Here is a 12,718-nt window from a genome sequence, read left to right as displayed (position 1 = left end):
TGTCTCGATTAGTTATGTTTTGCCTCTTTATGCATAAATAACCATAAAATATATCCTGTATGCACATATTGCCAATTTTCTATGTAGCATTAAAAGCACTCCTAGAGTATTGGCAACATGTTCATGGTGTTACCTGTTGCAAGGGAACCTGGGGATTGGAGTAGAACAGCCCCAATATGGGTTGAATGCTATCAAGAACGGTCGGTGCATGGGCACATTCCAAATGATCCCCCCATATCTGGGGTAGTTTGGGGAACAATCCCTGAATGTTCCCTCTTGTTGAGGAATGTTCCCTAGATGTGAATGTTTCCACTTGTTGAGGAATGTTCCCTAGATGTTACTTGGCAGTGCCTGTTAGTCGCCAATTGTTTCACAGACATTCCCAACATTCCCTAGAGGTTCCCTAGATAATTTCACTGCTGGGTTGTGTTATATTCTTTCCACGACTAGCCCACATAGTTAACCAGGGGGGTTAGAGGGGGAGCGGAGCCCCCTTCGTTGTGCCGATTGTGTAGCAGGGGGGATCATAGGGGGTTTGAGGCGTACCCGTAACCCCACTTTATGGGGTCCGGGGCAGCGCTACGGAAAATTTTGGTTTTTGGACCCTATGTTAGGTTGGGCGGACCCACCTATGGTTTTGTGCATGGTTTTCACACATGTATTTGGACGCGATGGTTTTCAGTCCATGGTATTGGACGCGATGGTTTTTCAGTCCATGGTATTAGATGCTTCGGCATGTATAAATATGTATTATAACATTGAAAGGAACATAATGAAAAATCAAGCCGGTAGTCCCAGTTTTGGGATCCAGGAGAAAATCTCTGTGTATATGTGTTTTATGTGTTATGCTCTTGCATTGTTTATTTTATGTGTTTTTAGAATTCGTATGCAGGTAATTTCTGTACGGGGTTAAAACCTACATTCACTTGCTCATTGGATTTTTTGTTTCGTTTTGTTTAAATCAATGGCTATAAATGTAGTTTTCAGGATTTCCATAACTCCTCATGTAATTCTTTAAAGTGTGCTAGCTCAATGGAAGAGCACTTGTCTTACAACCAGGAGGTCGGTGGTTCGATTCCATTGTGCGCTAACATGAATTAATCAATGATTTTGTTGTTTATTTTTAACTAAATGTTTTTTATATCGATTTATTTCAATGGTGAGATATTTCTGGATTCATTGTTTTATATTGTCTCTAGAGAAACAAAAGTGATCTTTAAATAAAAAAAATTATTGTCTCTAAAGAGACAATAGCTAGCATTAAAGACATGTTGCTCTAATCCAAGTGTTGTCTCTAGAGAGACAAAAATGAAATTGTCTCGTAAGAGAAAATAATGCTTGTGTTATATATTGTCTTTATAGAGACAATTTTTTAAGACAATAATTTTTTAGACACCCACTTAAAGACAACATTTAGGACGATACACAAGTTTTTTTGTCTCAAGTTAAGACAATCTACCCAAAAATTGTCTCAAATATTGTCTTAAAACCCCCTTTATGTAGTAGTATTTGAATTCCATAATTCATAGCAAACACATCATTTCTTTCGATGAAAAGTCCATTAAACCCAACATTCATAATTTCATTATGATTGTAAGTTAAAATAGATGTACATAATAGTTAACATGCATCATTACTTATACCTTTAAATAATGAGAGTTGAAATGCTTGAATATTTTGGCACAAAATAGTCTCAACTTAATAGTTCACAAACGAGTGGGAGAAGAATCAAGCCCATTGGACATTGTTTCAAGTAATTATATACCAAAAAAAAATTAAAATATAAAATAAAATATAAAATCTATTCTAAACAAAAATGTTTTTATATAATTCTAAGCACAAAGATTGAATTTATGATCTTGCAAAGGATCCATACTAGTGCAGTAAGTCGTAAGTCAATTATAATTTCCTCACTTATGGATTAGTTACAAATCAAATGTGAGAAGCCAAGAAATAGTAGAACAATTTGTTTGCAACATAAATATCCAACATTATTATTATCAAACGGACCAAATTAAGAATTGAATCAGCCCGAAGGATGGTATAATATTAATGATGTTAAAACATTTACATAGAATATTGTATACTATTAATGATGTTAAAACATTTACATAGAATGTGTTCCTGGTCAACAACTCATTAATCTTGGGTTATTGGAAAATGTGTTCCAATCTTGGGTTATTGGAAAATGTTTTCCATTAGATGTTCTTATTTATATAACTGGGAAATAATGGAGAAAACAATTGTTTGGTTGTTTTGATTGTGTATTCTTTTAATACTTAGAGTTTAAGAGGTTGTTTTGATTGTGTATTTTTTTAATACTTAGATTTTATTTCTTAACCGTCTGTTTTCTAATTTTAATTTGGTATCAAAGGAAGGGTCTGTCTTCCAATTTTAATTTGGTATCAAAACCCATATAATGCTGCCCGGCCCTTATCCGGCCAAGGAAATAGAAAGCATATGTATCTGTTTTGAGATGTATCCCTAATGTGTTTTTATTTTAGTTTGTTGTCCATAATATAAACCTTCAGTGTGGACAACTTGAGCTACTAATGCTTATTTGGAGAGTCGTATTGGCTGTAGTTGTTGCCTTCCATGGTGGAGTTATCAAGCAGGTATTGAATCTGCTGTGTTTTTAACAGTTGTTGGGAAAAGCACAAAAGCACACCAGTCCACGAGTTTGTCCGGAGGAGTCTGCACGCAAAGGAGTCTGTGGTGCGTGGAAGACCCATTTTCAGCTGCAACCATAGGTGGAGAGTTGTGCGCATAAGGAGGCCGAGCTTGGCATACGTCTCTGTGGATACACTGTCAATAGTGTCATGGGTGAGTATTTCTAAAGTGTGGGAAGACTTATGTGGAAGAGTCGAACCAGCGTTGTTGAGTTCGTGTGGTCGTGGATCTGTGGTAACCTGTGTGTAGAAAAAAAAAACCTTCGACGGTATGAAGCTGAATAACTCGTTGGATATTTGGATATAGAAGAGAATTTAAGGTATTACGATATTTTAATGGGAGTGCTCTATTCGATGTGGTATTCTTTTGAGGTGCGGTAACCAATTAAGCATACAATCTCTTTAATGGCTATGGTAAAGTATAAGTGATTAGTAATGTGGTTGCCTACTAATAGATTTATGGTAAGAATTTTGGATGGTCGAAGATAATTTTATTCAGTTTAGCTAATTCAAAGTGGTTGCCTACTAATAGATTTATGGTAAGAATTTTGGATGGTCGAAGATAATTTTATTCAGTTTAGCTAATTCAAAGTGGAGTGATTTTGTTAGAGTTAGTTAATTTAGTAAATTACACATATTTGAATATGGAAATCTAAGATAATTATTTGAACAGTGATGTTAAAAATGTTAAAAGATAATGTTGTGGGTGATATGAACAATTTCCGAGGAGGATTTAAATGAGAAGCAATAGCAATTAAAGGATGATGGACAACTAACTGAAAGTTTGTGAGTTTGTGGAATAGAGTTTGTGGAATAGACTCGCGATTGAAGTCTATTATTTATCACATTCGTGTATTAATAGGCAAGTTTATGATGTTTTGTAGTGGTTATTCAAAATTTTGTAATATTATGTAGCTATAATTGTGTGTACCCCCATGAAGTTCATGGTAATCTTAAAACCACTTTGGAAGTGTAGGTTTGTGGTAAGCCAGAAACCACTTGAGAGAGTGTATGTAAGTGCAGGTTTGTGGTAATCCGGAAACCACTTTGTAGTGTAGGTTTGTGGTAACCCAGAAACCACAAGTGTGAGAATGTAGTAGGCACAGATTCTTGTAGCATGGTTTAGGGTCAATAGAGAAAACCATGGGCATGGTTTAGGGTCACCTGACAAAACCATGGGTATGGTTTAACGTAAGACAATAAAACCTAGCCATGGTTATAGGTAATCCGAGAAAACCCAAGTTGACCATGATGGAGGAAGACTTATAAGTAAATGTACAAGAATGAATATATAATGGTTGACTCAACCATGTACATGAAGGACATCCTAGTAGTCTGGTGATTGCAGCAGTTGGTACTCATGCATTCTAGTAGATGGTTGTTGTTTTATATGGACATCAAAATATTATTTTTGTTCATGTTTGTAAACACCAGGACCACAACTAGACTTTGCTAATTGAGATCGAGACAAATATTCATTAAGGGGGACTTAGAAAATATATTTCCTACTTGTCTTGGTTGTGTCGCTTTCTATGTACAAGAGTTTCTTCCGAGTGTTTAGGAGTTTTTTAAGGTTTAGTTGGTGGATAGATCTCTCCAACTAGTTAGCCTCCTTGGTGTGTGGTTGAGATATTCACTCAATCAAAAAATTAGATGTCCAAAATAAATTAACTCCAAACATAACTCCTTGTACTTATAATATATTAATATCAATTGAATTTTTAATGTCTATTGTGAAAATTTAATTATATCTAATCATTTAACAAAATTGTGTGATATGCATGTGATATCTTCATTTTAATGCAAAGGAATCTCCACATCTATATTACATATTATTCTATAATTAAAATTATGTTATATAGAGTAGATAATACTACACAATTTTCTTTACTTACTATTAGCAAATCTTTCTAATTGTTATGAATTTAAGTGATTTCTATATTGTATTATTTGATTTTGTCTCTTATTCGACATCCTATTTTAACATGACATTCTTGAACAAATGCATAGTGGATGAACATTTTGTAATGCAATCCTTAATGCATTTCCTTGAATATGACATACCACTAAGGCATAGACTAGGATATTAAATATGATCATATATTTTTAATTGGAAATTATATTTTTATTAATTTATTAATATAAAGAAAGAAATAGTAGTGAAATATTTTTATAATTTAATTTATAATAATTTTTAAATATTTATTAATAAAAATATTAAAATAATAAAACCAATTCTTAATATTAAACAAAAATATTTGTCATAATTTGGTTGAGAAAAAATTATGTTCATTCTATAGTCCAGTGTAATGTGTAACTTTGTCTGTTCGTCATTAAAGTTGAAATTTTGCTCATGTGGACCCAAATAAAAATAAATAAGTAAATAAATTAGTGGTTTGACTAGGATCATTAGGTCAAATTAGCCGTTAGCAATATAACCGTTGGAATCTCTGCACACTCTATTTAAACAAGCTAAGCCGGATTGGTTCTTCAACTTGTCCTGACGATGAACCACACTGGTTGGTTCGAAACGCGTCGACAAAAGATTGATTATGTGATTTTGCCGAAGATTATTTAAACAATGTTATGGATCACAGAAGTCTAAATTCCCTAAGTAAATAAATAACTATACAAAATATTTAAATAATGTCGGTTAATAAAACAAATTACACATGAAGAAATTGGATCCCTCTCAGCTCATGGTAGATGAATATTTAAAATGGATCTATGCTAGTATTATTAGACAATTATACCTCTCACCTTTCTTCGAAAATATATTAACATCTCTAACATGCTTTCAAAATTAGAATGTGAAGGCGAAATTGCTAGTCATGTTAGGATCATGAAATATTGAGAGAAGTTATAACACCCTCATAATGGCCCTCTTAAACTAGACTCCATAAATTTATCAATAGTTTTTTAGCTTTAAAGTTATGAGAACCCATGATTTGTTAGATGGTATTCATCTCCAATATACTAAACATCATGTTAATTAGTGTGGGTGACCAATAAAATCTTAGTAATAATGTTTTAGACACTACCATTTCTCTTAATAGTTAGGAACACCCAACCATCAATCATATAATTACTAAATATAACTAAAAAAATTCTTAATTACTAAATATAACTAAAAAAATTCTTAAATATTCACAAAAATGATTTAAAATGCAAAATACCCTAGAACTATCATTTTTATTTTTCAAAATCCAAAATATCATTTTCAACTTCAAACTTGCATTGCCATGCCATATGGACTCGGAACCTCAATTACCTGATATAAGGATTGACTTAAAGCCTAATGAAGGTTAAGTTAATTTAACGTGGATTGAATTAACGGATTTGATTAATGTTTAAATGTATTATTAGTATTTTTATTGGGTCATTTTCAGGGAATTTAATAGATTTTTAAATATTTAAAAAATATAAAACAGAAAAATGAATTATTCCACTTGATCTTCCGAATATTTTAACATATTTGGAAATCCACAATCACCTTACGCTCAAGTTTAATATTATTCCTCAAGACATTCGGTGATACTCACGAACCATTAATTGCGCTTCGGATCAAGACCAACAAGAAATTAGACGTCGACTGAGCTGAAAATGAAAATGAGGTTAAACGCTGGAAAATTTAAGCTGCATTGAGTATACAACCACAATTTACAGAGGTGCTGGAAATATTACAGACCAAGTAAATTCAACGAGAAATGCAATGAACTACAAGCCCTTCACATGATACTGCTATCTATCCAAAGTGAATTCAACTTGTTCAGTAAAAACGGTTTGCTCGAGTACTATCATTTAGCTGGATCCTTTTCATGCATATATGGCTTAGTAACTTGTCTATATTGTTATGAGAAGATCCTTTTTCCTGGACTGCTCGCTTGGCAATTTCCTTCAGTTGTCCTATTCTTCTCCTTATAATTCCATTTGCTCCCTCTCCTTTTATAAAATTCCTCACCAACAACGCTAACTCTTTTTTCCTCACCGTCTTTTTCAAGCGCATTCCAATTCCCCACTCTTCACAAACGAATTTCGCATTTGTTTGCTGTTCCGCAAAGAAGGGCCAGCATATCATCGGCACCCCTGCGCTTATGCTCTCCAAAGTGGAGTTCCACCCACTGTGAGTTAGAAATCCCCCAACAGATTGGTGTGATAATACCTTTATCTGGGGCGCCCACTTCACCAGCAGACCTCTATCCTTTGTTTTCTCCAAGAATTCCTCGGGTAAAATGGCAGATTCACCATGAACTATATCTGGCCTGATAACCCACAAGAAGGATTGGTTGCTGGAGGCCAGTCCCCATGCAAATTCCAGGAGTTGTTCATTAGACAAAACTGTCAAGCTCCCCAAACAAACATACATGACGGAGCATGCTTCCGAGTATCCAACCATGTGAGGCAGCTCCTTTCTTCTTTCCAGATAGTCAGTTCATCTGAGAACCCATCCTTAGCCTTACAATGTAACGACTGAGAGAGCAGCAGAGGGCCAATGGCACAAACAGGCTATGTTACCAGAAACGGGACGGTAGCCACCGTTCCCTTAAAAAACGCAATAGAAACGTAACAGCACAGAAAACGCCGTTTTGTACGGCCGTTCTCGTTTTTAGCGGTGAGAAACTGGTTTTCCAGAAACGATTCGTTTCTTAGAGCGGCCTGACACAAAACGTTCTTCCGTTTTCCTGCAAAGTTTTGGTTTCTCCACAGTTTCAGGGTTTCCTATTCAAACTCATACAAAGTCCTGTTAAATAAGAAATTTCTAACTATTGTTCAAAACCAAACTGCATGCAAACTAATTTCATTTTGCGGTAAAGAAATTTTTAACTCTTGTTAAAAAAAAACTGCATGCAAAAGCCAAAAGGCACTGCAAGCAAAACGAGTTTCATTTTCCAGTAAAGCAAGTTCTGGGGGATTTAAGTTGCAAAGAGGAGAGCAGATCCGGTATATGCAGCCGAGCAGAGGAGAGGAGGCAAATCAGATCAGAGCAGAGGAGGAAGTAAGTGCGCCAAGGAGCCCGAGTTAGCTTCTCACCCCATACAGTTTAGCTTCATAAATATTCGGTAAGATAATTAGAAGGCTTGTGATTTATTTCTTTTTCTTTCCGTGATTGAGGTGTTTCTGAATGTAAACAAGTGCATATATTTTAAATGTAATTCCATCTTTCAAATCATGATGCCCAACAGCCAGCACCCATTTCGCTGAATTGCTGATATTTTATCACATCGACATTTTTGCCCACAATTTTCTCGATTTGCATATGAATTTTCCACGCGGGATAAGGGTTTATGGTTTCTGATTTAGAGTTTGTATTACTTGAATGCTTCAATTTTATAGGTTTTATAGCTAATATATTTGTTTTAGAGCTAATACATTTGTAGAACCTGCGTCATTTTGTGTCTTTCAAAGAGAATTGTTAATACTACCCACTGGACCTTGCACAAGGGGAGTTGTTAATACTACCCACTGGACCCTGCACAAGGAGAGTTGTTAATATTGCCTACTCGAACGTGCACATTTTTCTCTTTGAAATTGGTATGCTTCCCTATAAAACTACTACTTTTAATCACTGACCAATGATCAAAAGCATAGTTTTGCAGCTTCATGCCTTTATTAGAATGGTTATATTTCTTATTATAAAATATATTTTTAATACATAATTAAATTCAAAATCATGAAATTTTTTGAAGGCAATTATAAAAGTTTAATCAAATTTATTTAAAAGTTTAAATTCTATGTTCTGTTTGTCATGGGTTATTTATATAATTCAATTTGTGACATTGCAACGTAATTTTTGCAATCCTATAAACAAGCTTGTAATGTGTTTAGATAATGAATGTTTTGTTTTATGTTTTTCATAAAAAAAAATTGTTTTTTCTCTCTCCTCGTTTCTTCAATGGGAAACCTCTAAACATTGTTTCTCGTCCTGTTGTCGTTTCTCGTTTCGTTCCCGTTTCTCGTTTCTGGTAACATAGCAAACAGGGAAGTGAAGTGAGAGTGCCTGCAAGACTGGGCCTTCGAGCTCATCGAAAGTGTTGAGTATTAACCCATCTGCTGCTAACGTGCCTTGGGCTTGATTTATTACATTTTGAAAGAAGAAATCCGAAGGATCAGTAACTAGGCAGAAACTGGGCAGCTCCTTCAACCGCAGCGGGGGCATTCCCGGGATGCAAGTTATTATCACTTCATCAAGAGATTCCTCAGTGAGGCAGCTCTCATCTGTAAAATATGAACAATACTCTGTCTCAATATAAACCAAACATAAGCAATCTTCTATTCCAGTACACAAGCGAGCATATTGTTGTTAATAAAAATGAAGCTGAATACAAATAGGTTTACAGTCTGCGTTAGTAGTAAATGTTCTGCACGTCGTTCTTCCCCGCCTCCATATTCAATGGGTCGAGAAATATGAGAAAGACCTCATTGAAGTTTTGACAGTATCTCATGGAGCACCATGGAAAATTACAAAAAACAGATTAAAGTAAGTGTTTTTTTGGCTTTTCCTCCTTTTAAATAATAAAAAGCAAGTCAATAGCGAATTTGGACGCCGGTGTTTAGAATAGATTTGCAAGTACAGAGTTCAAATCTAAGTAATATAAATTTATCATTAAAAGAAAAAATTCATGAATAATATATATATATATATATATATAAGCACAGGTATATAGACATGAAATAAAGCATGAAGCTACCTTTGAGAGGAAGATATCCTTCCTCTATGAGCTGAGGCATGAAGAAATAAAGCATGAACCCGCAGGCACTGGTCGTCCAGAAGGCTATTCTTGGAACACCATAATCGTTGGCAATATTTTGCAACTTTGATAAAACCCCATCCGACACTATAAAGCTGACCGGAGGAATGTCGGGACGATTCTGGAGCTTCTTCATTAACTGGCGCAAGTGAATATGAGCGATATGTTCCATGGATTTGGCCACGTCGGTAATATCATGAGTACGGCCATGTTGGGCAGGCAGGCCGTCGGGCACTGTTTCGAATCTTATATTCATCGAAGAATCGTAGGTCATAGGTCCACAAGACTCTGCCAGGCGCTCCTGAACAAATTCGGTATTCACAAAAGTGATATAAAAAGCGGGAGGACAAAACTTTCGCCAAGTTCATGAAAGGCTTTATGTGGCCCTGCAAGGGAAATGGAAATAATAGGGCATGGCGGGGGCGCTGCTCATCAACTGAAACTGATTGCCCTAATTCCATATTTAGTTAACAAAGGGAAGACTACCGAGAACGGCTTGAATGTGGATCGATTGTAGAGATGCGCAGGTATTTATAGAGATTTTCGATGTAAATATCAATCTTAGTCAATTCCTTCAAGTTGCGTGCAGATATATGGATCGATTGTAGAGTTGCGCTGGCATTTATAGAGATTTTCGAGATAAATATCAATCTTAGTCAATTCTTTAAAGTTGCGTGCAGATATCTCGTTAAAGTTGCGTGCAGATATACTCTTCACATCATCATGGATAATCCTAACACCATGGTTGATAGTTGATGAGTTAATGATTCATATGTATCAGTAAATATTAAACATTAAGATGTTAATAAATGTAGTTAATATATTCAATAGCTTTCAAATACTTATTTTATTTATCTTACTTACATATTTTCAGGGTTATGTTGCTTTCTTAATGGTGAAGATCAATCACTCATGACACCTCCTCTTTTTAAGAGGTGAATGTGAGGAGTGAAAAAGTCAATACACACCTCTATCTCGAAGTTGAAAACGTAGGTTAAGTACCAAATACTTATTTTATTTATCTTACTTACATATATTCAAGTTTATGTTGCTTTCTTAATGGTGAAGATCAATTACTCTTACATGACACCTCTTTCTAAGAGGTAAGTTTGAGGAGTAGAAAAGTCAATACACACCTGTTGAAAACGTAGGTTAAGTACCAAATACTTATTTTATTTATCTTACTTACATATATTCAAGTTTATGTTGCTTTCTTAATGGTGAAGATCAATTACTCTTACATGACACCTCTTTCTAAGAGGTAAGTTTGAGGAGTAGAAAAGTCAATACACACCTGTATTCCGAAGTTGAAAATGTATATTAAGTATCTATCACAATTATAATGTTAAATTTATATTTTATCATATGAAAATTCATATCTAAATGTGTAAATGAAAACCTTAATTTTATACTTGATTTAGAAAGCTAGAAATGAAATTATACTTTCAAAGTAAAAGTTAACTTCATTGTTTTTTTATATATTAGAAATAATATAAATTTATTTTTAATAAAATAAATAGATAAAATATTTATGATAAAGAAAGTTTTCTATAATTGTTAAAATTACAGATCATTTATATGTCAATCAGATTATAAAATAATTTATTTAAAATTTTATTAAAAAAACCTAAGAACTACTAAATCACTCACTCAAAATGAATTAATTTTATATATGTATATATATATTTGTAATTGTAATTGGAATAATTTTTTTTTCATTTTCTATAAACCTGTAACATCAAACTGTTATAAATCTCTACACTGTCATTTTAATATTTGACCCAACAACATTAGAATAAATAATTCTATGTAAATCCTTATGATCAGAGTAATATTTGACTAGGGACCTCTCTGAAGGTAATCAGAGTAATATTTGACCAGGGACCTCTCTGAAGGTATCTATGTACTTTAGTTTAACACCGCCAACTTATCTGTATGCCTGCTGAATTTCAAGTGATGTTTGGTCTCCAACTACCTCTAAAAAAGATAAATAAAATAATTTAAATAATTTGATATTTACCGCGGCGATCACCTCCTCATTGCTGTCCTTTGAAACGCCGCGATCACCTCCTCATTGCTGTCCTTTGAAACGTTTGGCGGACTATACATAGCTGTGTCGTGGCCGTCCGTGTGAAATTAAACGGACAGGAAGATGTTAACCGTTGTGTTTAAAAAGGTGGTGAAATGAATAATTTTTAAATTAAATTTGTTATTTTTAATTTAAAATTGTTTAATTATTTTTAGATTATTAGTTGGATCATGTATTAGATGAAGAATATTTTCCTGAAATCAAATATTGTTTATTTATTTTTGTAAAAATCAAAATTTTTTAAGCCTAATTCTAATATAGATTAGGTTAAGGCATAACTATATAATAAATTAATAGCTACTTTACATTTTCACATATTATCTATTCAATATTATTTTTTAGAATGATATATTAGATAAGAATATTTAATATTATTTTTTAGAATGAATTCCAAAATAAATAAATTCCAAAATAAATTAGACTAAAACATAACTATCTAATATGTCAATACTAGCTATGTAATATTAATTAAGTAAAGAATAGACCAGATGTAATATTAAGTAAGTAAAAAAGGACACAAAACGTAATATTCTTGAGAATAGACAAGAGGTAAAGAAAAGTAGACCACCATTTAGTGCTTAATACTTTCCAAAATCTGATCTCATCTTGTATTGAAAATTGAAATGGACTGTATTGAAAATTGAAATCAACTTGCAGATTTTATTTTATGTTTTCATATTTTTTTTAAATCTTCAAACAGATATTAATGTTTGAAAGTTTGCAGCACGAGCGTGTCGCAATGCCCTAGAATGACGTTCGAAGATTAGTGATCGATATGCGTCAATGTTTGACGAGCAAATTGAAAGGTCCACCAATCTTAAATTATCTCAAGGCGATGCCTGCGTTTGTGATTTAGGTTATTCTATGGGAAAGGTGTTGTCAATTTTTTGAGTGGACGTTTCAGTCAAGGTTAACGTGATCAACAATCAACGTTTGACGATTGATCAAGCTGTCTCCTCTTCTTAATCTTGAAGTATCAGATTGCATAATGATTTACGTTTCTTAAATTTCAAAGTATTGATTGCATAATTCTTATATATTAAAAAAATATAGTGCTAGTTTGAAATATATTATGTATAATATTTTTGAATTACAATTTCTTTTTAAGAAAATAATTTTAAAAATTTATTTTATTTAAATTAATTAAATTTATATTAATTATATAAAATATTCAATTTTATATTGAATATAAAACAAATTATATCTCTCAA

The 12,718-nt window shown here is 33.3% G+C and overlaps 1 pseudogene across 1 annotated transcript; it reads right to left on the bottom strand.

Annotated features, from left to right (window-relative positions):
• Positions 1-6,254: 6,254 nt before the first annotated feature.
• On the bottom strand, positions 6,255-9,959 carry LOC149254300 (7-deoxyloganetin glucosyltransferase-like; annotated as a pseudogene). Its single transcript, XR_016267145.1, has 3 exons — positions 9,359-9,959; positions 8,647-8,885; positions 6,255-7,175 (listed from the first exon to the last, which is right to left on the bottom strand). The product of XR_016267145.1 is annotated as a 7-deoxyloganetin glucosyltransferase-like (transcript).
• Between the last annotated feature and the right edge of the window lie 2,759 nt (positions 9,960-12,718).

This window comes from Pinus tabuliformis, chromosome 7 (genome assembly GCF_031772625.1).
Source record: "Pinus tabuliformis cultivar Carrire ecotype Pingquan chromosome 7, CPIR1, whole genome shotgun sequence".
NCBI lineage: Eukaryota > Viridiplantae > Streptophyta > Pinopsida > Pinales > Pinaceae > Pinus > Pinus tabuliformis.
This window is presented reverse-complemented; position numbering and strand designations above follow the sequence as displayed.